The sequence below is a fragment of the Thermobia domestica genome, chromosome 4, assembly GCF_964235325.1.
Source record: "Thermobia domestica chromosome 4, izTheDome1.hap1.1, whole genome shotgun sequence".
NCBI lineage: Eukaryota > Metazoa > Arthropoda > Insecta > Zygentoma > Lepismatidae > Thermobia > Thermobia domestica.
This window is the reverse complement of record NC_137457.1, coordinates 4,091,435-4,105,614: the sequence shown is the minus strand read 5'-3', so window position 1 is coordinate 4,105,614 and position 14,180 is coordinate 4,091,435. Positions and strand designations below refer to the sequence as shown.

Here is a 14,180-nt window from a genome sequence, read left to right as displayed (position 1 = left end):
AAGAGTTTTTCTTCTCAATTAAAGGTTGGTACACACCAGTGACGGCTCTTGAAGGATCATATCAGTAAAAATATAACAAGCCATGGGAAGAAAATTTATCTAATGTATGATAATGTTATAAATTCTCTCCCTGTTTGGTAAGTGTCTGTTCTCAAGGGCGCCGATCTTGGAAGGCCGGGCGGACGCCTTCACACCCCCCCCCATGCTCATGTGGGACCCAATGTATTTTTATGAATATGTATTTTTTAAAAAAATGTCTTAAAATCCTCATACATGCCTTCTTAGACAATGTCTGCAACCAAACACACATCTGAGTGCCCCCGCAAAAAAAGCTACAGATAAATAGGCGATCTTTGTTGTCCTCCACGCTGTCTCGTGGCTAGTGTGTGTCGTTTTCTGGAGTATATGGTCCCCTGTCCCGGGTTCGATTTCTGATGGAAGAGTAGGTATGTGTGGAATCTCAACTGCCCTCGATATTTTTGTGTTCGTATCCCTGTCATGTTAAATAACAAGAATCTTAAAAATGATATTAAAAAACAAAGATTGCGATCTTTTCCAATAATTAGTTTTAGGATCAGGGGTCACAAAATTTTTGAACGGCCCAAAAAACGAGTTTTCGTATTTTTTAAGGAATAAGCACATCATACTGAGTTAAGTGATGGCTTGCGTTTGATATTTATTTAACAATCACCAGTACAGCTCAGAGGCCATTTTATAATGGATAAATCTAACAAGTCTGATACATAAAATCCTTAAAACTCAATCCCAAAAATATTTATATTGTAAATTTACAAAGCGGTCACAAATTCACTCTCAGGCTACGCGTAACAGTGAGAAATACAATGTATATACAAAGACTTAAACTCAAGATAGTACAAGGATCATTTTCTAGAACAGGTCCGAGAGTATGGAATGCGATACCAAGAGCTCTCACGGAAATAAAGTCATTTAATTCATTTCGAAATTCATTAAAATCACATTTGATGAAATCCCAGCGACTGGCCTCTGGCACTTACGACATATACAGTTTTATGTAACAAATTAGCTAAATCCAACAATATCGATATTTTTTTGTTGTATCTGTGACTTGTTTATTTTCTGACTTATTCTTTTACTTCTATTGTAATTTTTACTTTTATTCCATTTGATGTGTAATGTTTAATATTGTATTCTTTTGACAACTGTTAGGTGGTAGAGCAGCCATGGCTGAACCTCGCCCGCTTTAATAAAGACATTTTCATTCATTCATTCGTTCATTCATTCATTCATTGAATTAACAACAGTAACAATAGATAAGATTTGGGAAAGTATCGACCAGGGCCTGTTTAGTAGGTACCATCCCGGCATTTGCCTGGTAAAACTGAGGAAAGCCCTGGAAAACCTCAGTCAGGATGTCTGGTAGCCGGAATCGAATACACGATCTCCCGAATGCGAAGCCAACTTTCCACCACTTGAGCTACTTCGGTCGGTTTGGCTATACTATATGTAGTTCTCCAGATGTAAAGCCCACAAGAAAATTTTTGCCAGAAATAGATTGGATCTTTTCATCCAAAAAGAGTGAAATCAGGAAAGTTAGGTAAATCAAGTCACTGAGAAATGTCCGATTTATTAGTTAACTTTTAACAAAAAAAAAAAAAAAAAAAAAAAAAAAAAAAAAAGCGGTTATCACGTGTGCCTAGGGCGCACATAGCCCTAGTTCGTTTACAGGTGTGAGAGCACAAAAAATTTAATTTTACAGTTATTCACAACCACTTAACTTATATCTTTTGGTGGAAAAGCAGTCCAAATTTTATATTTATTGTATTTATTTATTTATTTATTTTTTGTTATATGGGTCTCTGCGTAAAAGTTCTCAGTAATTTATAGTGAGAACGAAATGGCCGCGATAATTCAGGATTAACAGTTATTTATTACCCATTTCCTTAAGCCTAAACAATTGTGGGACATTAAACTAAAATTGTATTTCATTTCTAATGCAGTAACTCTTGTATGCAACTAGGAGGGACGGTAGCTCAGAGGTTAAGGGGTTACCTCCAGAACGTGGGGTCCTTGGTTCGATACCCGGCAAAGTAAATTTTGGGTGGACAACATCATGTCCGTGAATTTTCTCGGGGAACTTCCGTTTCCTCGCACAATTTCATTCCACCAATTTTTCCATCATTATTCACTTGCCTTAATTATCTGTCTTCTTTCATTTAAGGGGCATAAACGTAACGTAGAACATTAAACTGAGAGATTTCATTTCATTTTCTTTTCTTATATCTAACTTTCTGCAGTTTTTTCCCCGTAAAATTAAAGACTGACTTCCGTCGAGAAATTTGTGGACACTAGGGATGACCGGAACCGGTTCCTGGTGGAACCGGTTTTCAGCTCTGAACGTATCCGGTTCTAGAAGATCCGGTTCCGGAACCGGGTTTTCGGATCAAGGTGTAGAACCGGTTCCCAAGGTATAGTTCCGGAAACGGATTTTCGGATCCAGAGCTGGAACGAACCGGGTTTTCCGGATCCGTGTCTGGAACCGGTTCCGGAACCGTTCTGGAAACTGGATCTCTTCTTGAAATCCAAGTATTCATTTATCATTTAGATACTTCTCGTCGTGAAAGTGAAGTCTCGTCCCGCAAAGTTGTGTGTTAATTGGAAGACTTTAGTCTCGTCTCGTATTTTGTCACGAAAATATTGCCTCGTCTTGTGAGGATTTTAAAAGTTCTATGTAATAATGCGGAAATTAAATTCCAAAAATAAAAATAGTTACCAACTTCATCAGTAAACACCAAATTCGGGACATTTTAAACTTTTGACAGAGGTAGGTTTATAGGTGAGACATTTTCACCGAAATCGGAACAAGTGGTGCACACAAATCTCTTGAATCTTTTCCTCATTGCTTTGACACGCTCTTCAATGACACTGACCCCAGTCCTCGTTTATTTTATTGTTATGCTGTTTTGGTCATGTTGTCAAAGTTTGATTCTAATTTCTTCATTTGTCTTCCTTCTGTTGCAGATAGATCATGGCCACTCCATTAGAGGTATGCACCGAAGACGAACAACGAGTAGTGATCCGATTTTTGTGGTCGAAAAGGTGTATCAGGAACAGGGGCTTCATTTAGGGAGGGCAGGAGGGGGCAATTGTCCCCCCCCCAAGAGTTTGAGGAATACATATGCTTTAATAGATTGTCTATTAATATTTCTACACTAGTACAAGAAGTAGCTCAAGTGGTAGAGCGTTGGCTTCGCATTTGGGAAATCGTGGGTTCGAATCCCGCTGCCGACCATCCTGACTGAGGTTTTCCAGGGTTTTCCTCAGTCCTACTAGGCAAATGCCGGGATGGTACCTACTAAACAGGCCCTGGCCAATACCTTCCCAAATCCTTTCTATTGTTATTGTTGTTGTTGGATATCCAATGTAAAATGACCTCTGAGCTGTATCTGGTGATTGTTAAATAAATAAAAAAGAAAAAAAAACGTGAGATTCTTATGTCAGTGGTGCTCTTGCCCCTTCCAAGCGAAGTCTGAAATGACGCCCCTGATCAGGAACCATGACTAAATTCCAGACAATGTACCAATTCATCAATAGTCACTCATCTGTCAAACAGAACCATGTCACGTGTACGCTCAATGTTGTCATCATTTTGTGGCCGTAGATGATCGTAAGGCTCATTCCTCATGCGTAACAGTTGTGCGACCATTTTTGAATGTCTCAATCCATTCGTAGACACTCCGTTGTGGCAAGACACTGTTCCCGTATTGTTTGATGGATTGCAGCCCCTGATACACCTTCTGACCACTGCTCGTTGTTTAGGGATGGGCACGAGACAAGATTTGTGACTGTCTCGTCTCGAAAATGTGCTGTAAAAGTGATGTCTCGACTCGAAAAATGTATATTTCCTCTATTGGAAGAGCCGTGTCTCGACTCGAATTTTGTCAGGAAAATCCTGTCGCAACTCGTCTCGTGCGCATCCCTATCGTTGTTCTTCTTTGGTGCAAAACTTCTAATGAATCGGCCATGAACTATCTGCAACAAAAGGAAGACAAATGGAAGAATTAAGATCAAACTTTCATAGCATGACTACAACAGCATAACAATAAAATACACGAGGACAGAGGTCAGTAAGAAGCAGTGGCGTACTTACGATTTTGTTTCGGGAGGGGCTTTGTTAACTTTCGGGGGGGGGGCTTTGCCTGAAAATGTGAAAATTCTGCAAGATATTTCATATACTTTACTATAGTAAGTAAGATTTCGGGGGAGCTTAAGCCCGGAAACCCCCTAAATACGCCACTGGTAAGAAGAATGTAAGAAAAGTTATAGTTAGATTGCGGATAATTTTTGACTTACCCTCGTAGAAGTTCATTGATCTTTTCGAAATATAAGTCTGGAAAATGGAGATTATATATATATATATATATATATATATATATATATATATATATATATATATATATTGAAAACCAATGAGTAAATATTAGGAATAGTAGGGGACAAAATAACAATACTGGATTCTGAAAAGGGGCTCTAAATTATAATAAATAATAATAACCAGGGCCCGGATCTTGTTGACAAGTCAACTTTTTTCTGTTACGCATAAGACAAGGCAAATTCTAATAAAAACGTTATCCATCAACTCTAGGTTCTAAAAATATAGTTTTTTAGGGTCAACTTTTGGTCACTTTTTGCTGTTTTGAAATTTCAGGTCATTTTTTAATATTTTAAGGTAACTTTTAAATCACTTATGGTCTTTTTATTCTTTTTTTCTACATAAGGAAATCTTTAAATGAACACGGTTTACGGATGTGGAAAAGACGAAGTTGAATAATCTCTTTTCTTACCCCCTGACTATTTCAGTGGAAAAACTGCATTCTTAGCAAGCTAATGAAAACTAAGCTGTAGCTGGTTGACGAAAGGTGGGGGTTGGTAGGTGGCCAAACAGATAGTTTTGGGTTGTTGACCACAAAGGATGTGATCACGTGAATAACTAAAAATGGATTAGAAGGCGTACACATATTTTAAACAGGTTTTTATCTATTATTCTCGGGAACTTTTATTGCTTAAGAGACTGCTTCTTAGTTTCAACTCAGGAGTGAATTGACGCTTTCAATGCTTAGGACCTACAATGCCGTACAATGGACTGATCAATAGAAATAATCAATGGACTGCAACTGACTGAGACAAAACTTTTTGAATATGAGTGAGAAATGTTAATTAAAAATCCAATGAATATTAAAAAATGTCAATGTTTAATGAAATAAAAGTTTGAGAAAACGTAAGTTTTAAGGTCCATTTTTGTGATTTTTAGGGTCATTTTACAGGAATTTTAGTGTCATTTTATAGGTCACTTTTTAAAATTTTTTAGGTCAACAAGATCCGGGCCCTGATAATAACTAAAGATGCGGAATTAATTTATTCGTTAGGTTGATTAAATGAGCTGAATACTTAAGATGCAATTTGGTATAAACTTCTACTTTTCCGTTGGAGACGATCTAAGTAAATAGAGTTGAGTTGATTTTGAGTTTAACATCCCTTTTCAGCGGTGAGGCTATATGAGATGTGGACCTACTGATTAACGTGGAATCCAAACCACATGAGCTTATCCCGGGAATCGAATCCGGGTCTCCCGCGCCAAAGGCGCGTACGCTAAACGCTTAGCCACGGAGAAACTCTCTAAGTAAATAGAAAAAGAAACACTGAAAAGTACCAATTGCTTTCTCTTTTCCAAATAAAATCATTTTTAGAGAAAAAAAATGCTGGTCAAACAAAGAAGATGAAAACCTCAAACATAGGGAGAAAACTAAGGAAATTTTTAGTGAGTTTCGATCTGCAATCAATAGCAACACTGCTCGTTTGCCAACTGTCAACTATAAAAACAGATCAGATTTTGCTGTTGTCTTGTTCAGATTCCTTTTTGAGTTCAGAAACCGGTTAAGCCTTCCAATTTTTGTTTCTTTAGTTCACGAGTACGTTCAATAAAGAACATTTCCTCTCCCCCTCTTTTTTTTTTTTTTTTTTTTTTTTAAATTACAAAACAACTCGCAAGAAATAAGGATATAATTTTCCAGACAAGTTTTCTCGATGTAATTATTACCGGTAACTAAAAACTGCATTCTTACTGAAACAATTGCACTTGAATTTAATGGTGAAGCTAATTACATTGTTCACATTTAGTAACATTTTTTTCTTTTTCTTTGGTTTAGATTGTTAACAAAATTTATGATAATTCAGGTTTAGTAACATTGTAAGATATCATTTATAAATCTAAGTTAAAAGCTCAAACATGCTACGATGCACTTTTAACACATTTCAGTTTATATACTGTACATATATAGTTCCTAAATGTTACAACTAGATCTAATTTGAGGTCAATGGATCATAAGCCTGCCATACGTCCCGTAAGAAACGGGACTGTCCCGTTTTGGGCCCGCGTCCCCTTAAATTTAGTCGGGACAGGTAAATGTCCCGTATTTTAATCCCATCCCATTTTTGCTATCAATATTAGCTTATTCGAAAAGTGAAAACTCAAAAATTCTGACATTGGCTGGGAATCCTGTAATTAGTGAATGAAAATCTGTGACATGTAACATCTTTGAGCAAGTTATCACACTACCCTCTCCGATTTGATAGCGAGCATTTCAATAGACTCGCAACGCAGAATTGCAATAGTCCGTTAGCAGTCAAGGGGATCTGCAATTTTTGATAAAGTGCATGAGCTGAGCTGTCGCTGATAATACATTAAAAGTTAAGTGTTTCAGTTTTGTATCCACAAGAATGCCTAAACTGAGGTACACGTTTTCTTCCAATTTGGAGAAGTACCCCTTTGTGAAAGCAACAAAGTTGAACTATAAAGTTGACCGAAAACAATCATTTAATTTAGAAGAAAACATACTGCCATGGGGTTTTTAGGACAGCTGATTCAGAATCTGATGTCAAAATTACAAAATTCAAAATGGCGGATCCAATATAGTGATTATAATTACAAAATGTGTTTTGATTTGTAATTAGCCATGAACAATTATAGTTGGCAGAGACTATTGCGAGGAGGTTGCAGATCAATTTGAAGCCCCTTTCTGTACTTATTTTAATTCGTTGCTTGATTAAAGTGAGTCTCTGCACTTCTCACTATAGCCTTTACAGAGACACAAACAGTAGAAAGTGTGGCACAGTCAATAAATTTATGACCCATAGCTACACCATACAGCCTTCAATTTCTGAAAATGGTGTTGTTGTCACGTTGTTAATTATTTTGCAGGAAAAAATGGAACATTTGACCCTGTAGTCCAACACAACCAGTTTTAATCTGAAAATGACCTTGTGAAAGCATTAAATTCGGGAAAATTAACATCAGGTCTTGTAAGATCATGGTTTCAAGAGATTTTTCTCCCAATGTCTAATGTAGAGTCCATTTTTTTTTATGAGATTCGAGAAGTGGTCACAATTCATCAACTTTTGTACCTATTTTACGAACAAAAGAGTACCTCAAGATAAGAAACCATTCTGCACTAACAACTGGTAGGATTTAGCCTCTTGATGTGTTCGTCTTTAGGCCGTTTTAAAATTACTTCAGACATTTTACTGATATTGTCCTGTACAACTATAACGTAAATTTACATCTCCGTAATTATATAATTTAGATTCAAATCACTGACTCATAATCGGTTTCTTCCCCCAGATTTGCAAATCTTATTAGATATGCGTGATACAAAAACAGTTATTTGGAAGATGATTGTGCTGCATTTTGCGATTTGTCGCAGTTATTGCTGTAATAAGGTGAGCTTGGTGTAAACAATGTTTATGCATCACACACACTTTTTTTTTTTTTTTTTTTTTTTACGAAATATCATTACTGTGAAGCGTTTTCTCAATAAATTCATAATTATAACAATTGAAGATATATGAAGTTCTGGCATAGTAAGAGGCAAGAGGAATGACTATACATAAGCAGAGGAGAGGAAGGTACAGGGAGAGGTGCAGGGACTCACTTTAATAAGGCATTCTGTTAAAATAAAGGGGTTTCAAATCAATATAAAGGGGGTTTCAAATCGCTCTGCAACCTTCTCGTAGTAATCTCTACCAACTATAATTGTTCTTAGCTAACTGCAGAGAATTTCAAACCAAAAGGCATTTTGTAATTATAATTACTATATTGGATCCGTCATTTTGAATTTTGTAATTTTGATGTCAGATTCTGAATCAGCTTTCCTAAAACCCCCTGGCAGAATTTCTTCTATATTAAGTTATTGTTTTCGGTGTATACTTGGAGACCATCCCTAACGTTCAAAAGGTGGTTTCTGTCTTTAAATCTTCACCATTGCCGAAACAACAACAACAACAACAAAATACGTGTCGGTTATTTTTCGATGTTCTACAAGTGTGCAAAGTTTCATTCAGATCGGTGAGTGACACTTCCGTAAGTCTCCTTGTTAGTGAGGATACGAAAGTTTCCAGACTTTTCATCAAATCAACTGCTGTTTACAATATCCAAGCCAGGGTCTTGCAAGTAGTTACCGATTTCATTAAATCTTGTCAATATTCTGTGTCACAAAACAGCTATGAAATGCAGTTCATATTTCATAATCTTTCTGTGAAGAGTATTAGCAACCCGTCGAGTGTCGGTGCTCTCTTCTTCAATCTTGCTTATTTCCTCAAAGATCTTCATTATTGCTTGAAAATTTAAAACTAGAGCCTTACATGATTCAGCGTAACTTGACTATTTAGTATCATTGAGTGATTTAAAATAGTCTATCGATTTTCGATTGACTAATATTCGATAGTTTTCATTTGGTTTAAATGTCGAACACAGCACATTCCATTGTTGTTTCATCGACCTTACTTCCACATAAGCTATATCACAGCATAATGCGAAAGATTCTTTTTTATATATAAAATTATGAGAAAATCTGATTTAACCTTAATCTGAAAACGAAACAAAATTCAAAGAAAGCAAATTAAATCAAGAATTGAACTGACAATTCCTGTAAATACTTCTATTAGTAAGCCTATAAAGTAATCTTTGAAAGTCGATTAGAATGAAATCTGTAAGAAATCTACACAGAGAAAAATCCGTTCTCCGGACAGCGGTATATTGTACAAATATACGTTATCCTCTTGCTTACTACAGAAATCAGTACGGAGCATACGTTATCCGTATGCTACATAGGCACTGCCCTTCGATGTTACATCATGCCGTTGCAGGATGTCTGACATGTAACAGTTTTCCGTAGTTCACATGCATATACTTATGTTACATTCCTCAGTTGTATGTTATATACGTATATTTGTATGTGAGATCCTTACCGCCTATACTGTTTCATACGGAAAGTACGTACACATGGAACACTTATACAGAAAGTATTATAAAACATGCGTTTTCAGTTATACGTCTGCTGTACGTTAAGTCCAAAAATTACAGGAATTACGCATGTAACCTATCTTTTTAAGTATGTCACCTACAATTTTTTTTTCTCAGTGTAATGTAAACTTTCAATTACACAGGAGTCCCCTGAAGTTCAGGGCCCGGGGGCTACAGCCTCCCCCTTAAATGGGCCCTGGACAAGTACTTCAACCGATATGGAAACTATATCGAAAAATAACCTAATGTATGTACTATCTGCTGACTGTATGAAATAATATATACATGTTTTACTGCAAGCGTTGTAACCTTACTTTCTGGACACCCCTCATCAAAGGACTGTTGGACAGAGGTGGGTGGCCAAATTTAAGAAAAAGAAAACAAGATTTTACTTTATTGTGTAAACGATGAACCCAAGTTTAAAGTACACTTACTATTATACAGAGTGTAAAGAAAGGTTGTTTACAACGCTTGGGAGGTGATTCTACAGATGAAAACAAGTAAAAATGTCTATGTAACACAATGTCAGTCTCGGCCTCCTAACCGAGTTACGGGCGTCCAAAACGGTGGGAAAATGAACTTTGAAGGCTAGTTCTGGCAAAACGACAAGAGATAGAAGGGCGGTGTTAGGCGACCTAGACAGACTCTCAACATGAACTATCCAAAGATACTAAGGTTAGATGTATACAAGGCGAGCGCAAGGGACATAAATCCTCTCACCTCACTTTGCCCTCAAGTCCGCGCCATGCTTCGCATCCTTTGGGGAATAACTTGTGCTCGCCTTGTACACATCTAATCTTAGTATCTTTGGATAAAAAAAAATGAAATGAATTTTTTGAGTTTTACGTCCCACGGTTATGCTGGTTAGGCTAAAGGAGACGGTGATTATGAGAAATGAATGAAATGGTGGAAAGAAGAAAGTGGGAGGAAACGAGAGAACCCCGAGGAAACCCAAGCACACGGTGTTTGTCCACCACTATCTTTGGATAGTCCATGTTGAGAGTCTGTGTGGACCGCCTAACACCGCCCTTCCATCTCTTGTCGTTTTGCCAGAATTAGCCTTCAAAGTTCATTTTCCCACCGTTTTGGACGTCCGTAACTCGGTTAGGAGGCAGAGATGGACATTGTGTTACATAGACATTTTTACTTGTTTTCATCTGTAGAATCACCTCCCAAGTGTTGTAAACAATCTTTCTTTACACCTTGTATATCTAAATATTTGATTTTGTAATATTAAATCACTAAAATTAACAAACACCAAACTTGTTTTACAGTTTAAAAGTTTTTATTTAAAAAAAAAGAAAAGAAGATACACAAGCAAACAGAAAATTAAAAAAAAGTAAAAGATAAAAAGTGAATACAATATAATATAATTTGTACTTTTCACTCATTTAAATTCTAAAATCAAATATAATGTGAATTTTGTGCGTGATTAAAAATTTTATTTCGTACATTTGGTCTTGCATCATTAATATAAGATTATCTGCACAAAATGTATGAAAAATATTTTAATTACATCTTTCACTTTTACAAATATTTTAAATATTTTAAAATTCCAGGTTTTACAGCTACATTTGAATTGCAAAAGTTATTTCTCAACAATGAATTCTCTCCGTAAAATTTGGCTTGATATTGTAAAGCTCCAGAAACTAATTTCCAGCTTTTTTAAAAGACTATTTTACTACATGAATTCACGATTACAATACGTTAATTTTTGTGTAAATATGAAGAACGGTGTGATTTATAAAAGAAACGAGCCAACTATAGTGTATATCATAACAAGAATAAAGCTAATAGAAATTGTACTTTTTAATAATAAAAAATGATATCACAATTTACTTATTAAATGAGAAATACCAATGACTGGATGAAGCTATAATACTCTTTTAGCAATATGTATAAGAATATATAATTTTATTTAACAAATGCATTTTAGTGAGAAAATGTTTACTTTAAATATGTAAATGTTCTCTTACCTAAATTTTAATTGTGAGAAAATACATTTGTATGGCAATAGTAATAATTTCCAATAAAATTAAATTTGCTAAATTTTCTCCCTTCTAAAAGATGTAAAAACATTTCACGGTTTAAACCCATATCATTGGAGTAATTATGAGTAATATAAACAACAAATAGGAGGCTTATCTTTGTTATTAATGGTTCATATTATTGGATTATAACAAATATTTTATATATATTTTTTTTAAAAAAATTAGTTTCTCCGTGTCTATTTATATACATACTTCAACGATATTTGAAGATTTAGCCTCCTTCCACACCGTCGGAAATTCCTTCGGACCTAAGAAATCTAATAGACAACTGTTAGTACAATACATTGTATTTATTCCATCAGTTGAATATTTACTTCAGAAAGTTCAGTTGAGTTCAATTGATTTCTCATTGTTATATAAAAATGTAAACCAATACTTCTATTATATAATTTACTTTGAACAACTTTTATTTCCTTTTGTATTCAGTTACTTTTTCGTACAAAATATGTAGAATATATATATATATATATATATATATATATATATATATATATATATATATATATATATATATATATAACAGAAAATTCTTTAAAAGAATCAGTACAGTACTTTATAAGTAATTAAAGAGACATTGTTTTTACAACAATACATTTTTTGCATGTTTTGGAATAATGCTCTTGATTTGTTCAATAATTAGTGTTAAATATAAACGCAAAAAAATATCTACGTGAAAAAATTAGATGATTTTTTAAAAAAAAATTCTCACATAAATAAGAAACAAATATATTTTTATTTCGAAAACAGATAGAAAATATGCGTGTATATATATTTTTCAAAAAAAAAATAATAATGAATAAATTAGGGACTACATTTATAATTTTAAAATGAGAAAATTGAAATACACATTTTGTGTCATCACACTGAGGAAAATAACATTCTCAATCTGTGAATAAAAACACATTGCATTATTAAACAAGTATGAACTTTTACGTGAATTTTCGTGAATAAGATTTTTCTCGAAATTGGTATTATTAACATGACTTTCAAGAAACACTTATCATTCCATTTTGAAACCACGTATACACATGTAAACAGAAATTTTAAATCAATAGAATTTGTATAAATAATTAAAAATAAATATGAAATAAATGATTTAAAATCATTTTAAATCACTCTTGGGATCGTAGGAAGTATCATTATGAAAAAAATATTAATATTTTGCACAAAACAACGCCTTTTATCGCATTTTCACATCAAAATTTGTAATTCTTCATTAAAATAATACACATAAATTGAAATTACTATTTCAAATTAATTGTTGTTTCTAAACTTATTTTATTAAGTATACAAAAATCTTAACTTGTACTTCCTACGATTCAGTATTGCAAACTTGTCATTTTTTTTTTACATTAACACAAAGATAATTTCAGGACGGGTGAAAGAAATACATGAGATCATAATATTGTTTTAGGCAAGTCTTTTGTTTTCTTTCTTGTTTCATTGTTGCTCACCCAATTGTGTTTTTTAATTTTAGAGACCATTGTTGCCATCACCGTATTGATCATCGTCAATACCACCTTGTGGAAATCCCATCATGTCCTCCAACAAGTTAAGGTGATCTTCTGAGCCACCGTTGTCAGACACAAAGGGTGGTGGATTGTTTGGTTTGTAGAAAGATCTATGGGGCTGCAACACTGAAAGTAAAAATGAAAATAAGTATATACTATTAACACAAATAAATTATTTGGGTATCATAAAGTAAAAGAAATGGGGCTAACAACATTCAGCGTTTACACACACATAGTGAAGCAAAAATCATTTTACGCTTTGGAAATCATGTGCTTTGCAACAATACCAGTCATAAGTTTGGCAACTAAAAGCTAAGTTGAAGAAAAAGATATAAGTTACTGTGTTGCAAGCTGTAGTAAACAGTATTAGAAACTGTGTAAAAATTTTCCGTATCTTTGGAATGACCTGTAATAGAACTCGTATAGTATTATACTTTTCATTTATGTCTGGTTTATTTGTTCATCGAAGTTTAGCGTTTCTTTTTCAGCAACGATTGTATATGAGACGTGGACCAAGTTCAAGGAGGAATTGAAACCACAGTAACGCATTGAATACTCTCTCACCAGCACTCGAACCCAAAACCCCGTATAACAGGTACTCAAGCTACCACTTGGCCAATGTAGGGGGGCAGAAAGTCGTAGTGAAAATAGACGCTAAGCAAATACAAGGACGGGAATAAGTGTTATATGTATTGCAGAGCGACGCAATTAGGCTAGTTGTCACCCGGGGCAAGAACTCGCCTTAGCGCCCCCTTCCCCTGACCAACTAAACGAAAATGCTCCCCGATCACACATGATATTGGTATCACACAGTTATTCCAAAATTCCGTTTTTTTTTTCTTTAAATGGTGAAGCTTGATTTCAAAATCGCACTACATAATTTAATTTTAGTACGAGATAAAACTTTAAACTAATTAGTATTTGATTGCCAAATAATCTGAGCGTAGCATGCTTGACACATTCTTACCGTCTTATCATAATAACTGCAAAGAACAATGTTTTTGGGATTATATCGGGTTGGGCACAAGTGTAAAAAGAATCAACTGTCTCTTGCTTTAGAACACAATGTTTGATTATAACAAACATTCAAGCTTTTGCCCAAGTATTATATTGGGACATTTTGTATATCTCTTAAATCGATGTAAGTTAAATGAAAAGACAAAAACCTGGAATCAAAATTTAAGAGCTCTTTTAGCTGCGAATGATTTTACGTCATCAAAAGATCATTTGAAGCTAACTTATGCTCTATGGATATGATTATAAAGTTGGTGACTCGTTATC

The 14,180-nt window shown here is 34.5% G+C and overlaps 1 long non-coding RNA gene across 1 annotated transcript in view; it reads right to left on the bottom strand.

Moving 5' to 3' along the window:
• Positions 1-11,916: 11,916 nt before the first annotated feature.
• Positions 11,917-14,180, bottom strand: part of LOC145683238 (uncharacterized) — a 43,072-nt gene continuing 40,808 nt past the window's right edge. The window contains exon 2 of the long non-coding RNA XR_014130976.1: positions 11,917-13,025. This is a non-coding gene — a long non-coding RNA (uncharacterized LOC145683238). The remainder of the gene's footprint in view (positions 13,026-14,180) is intronic.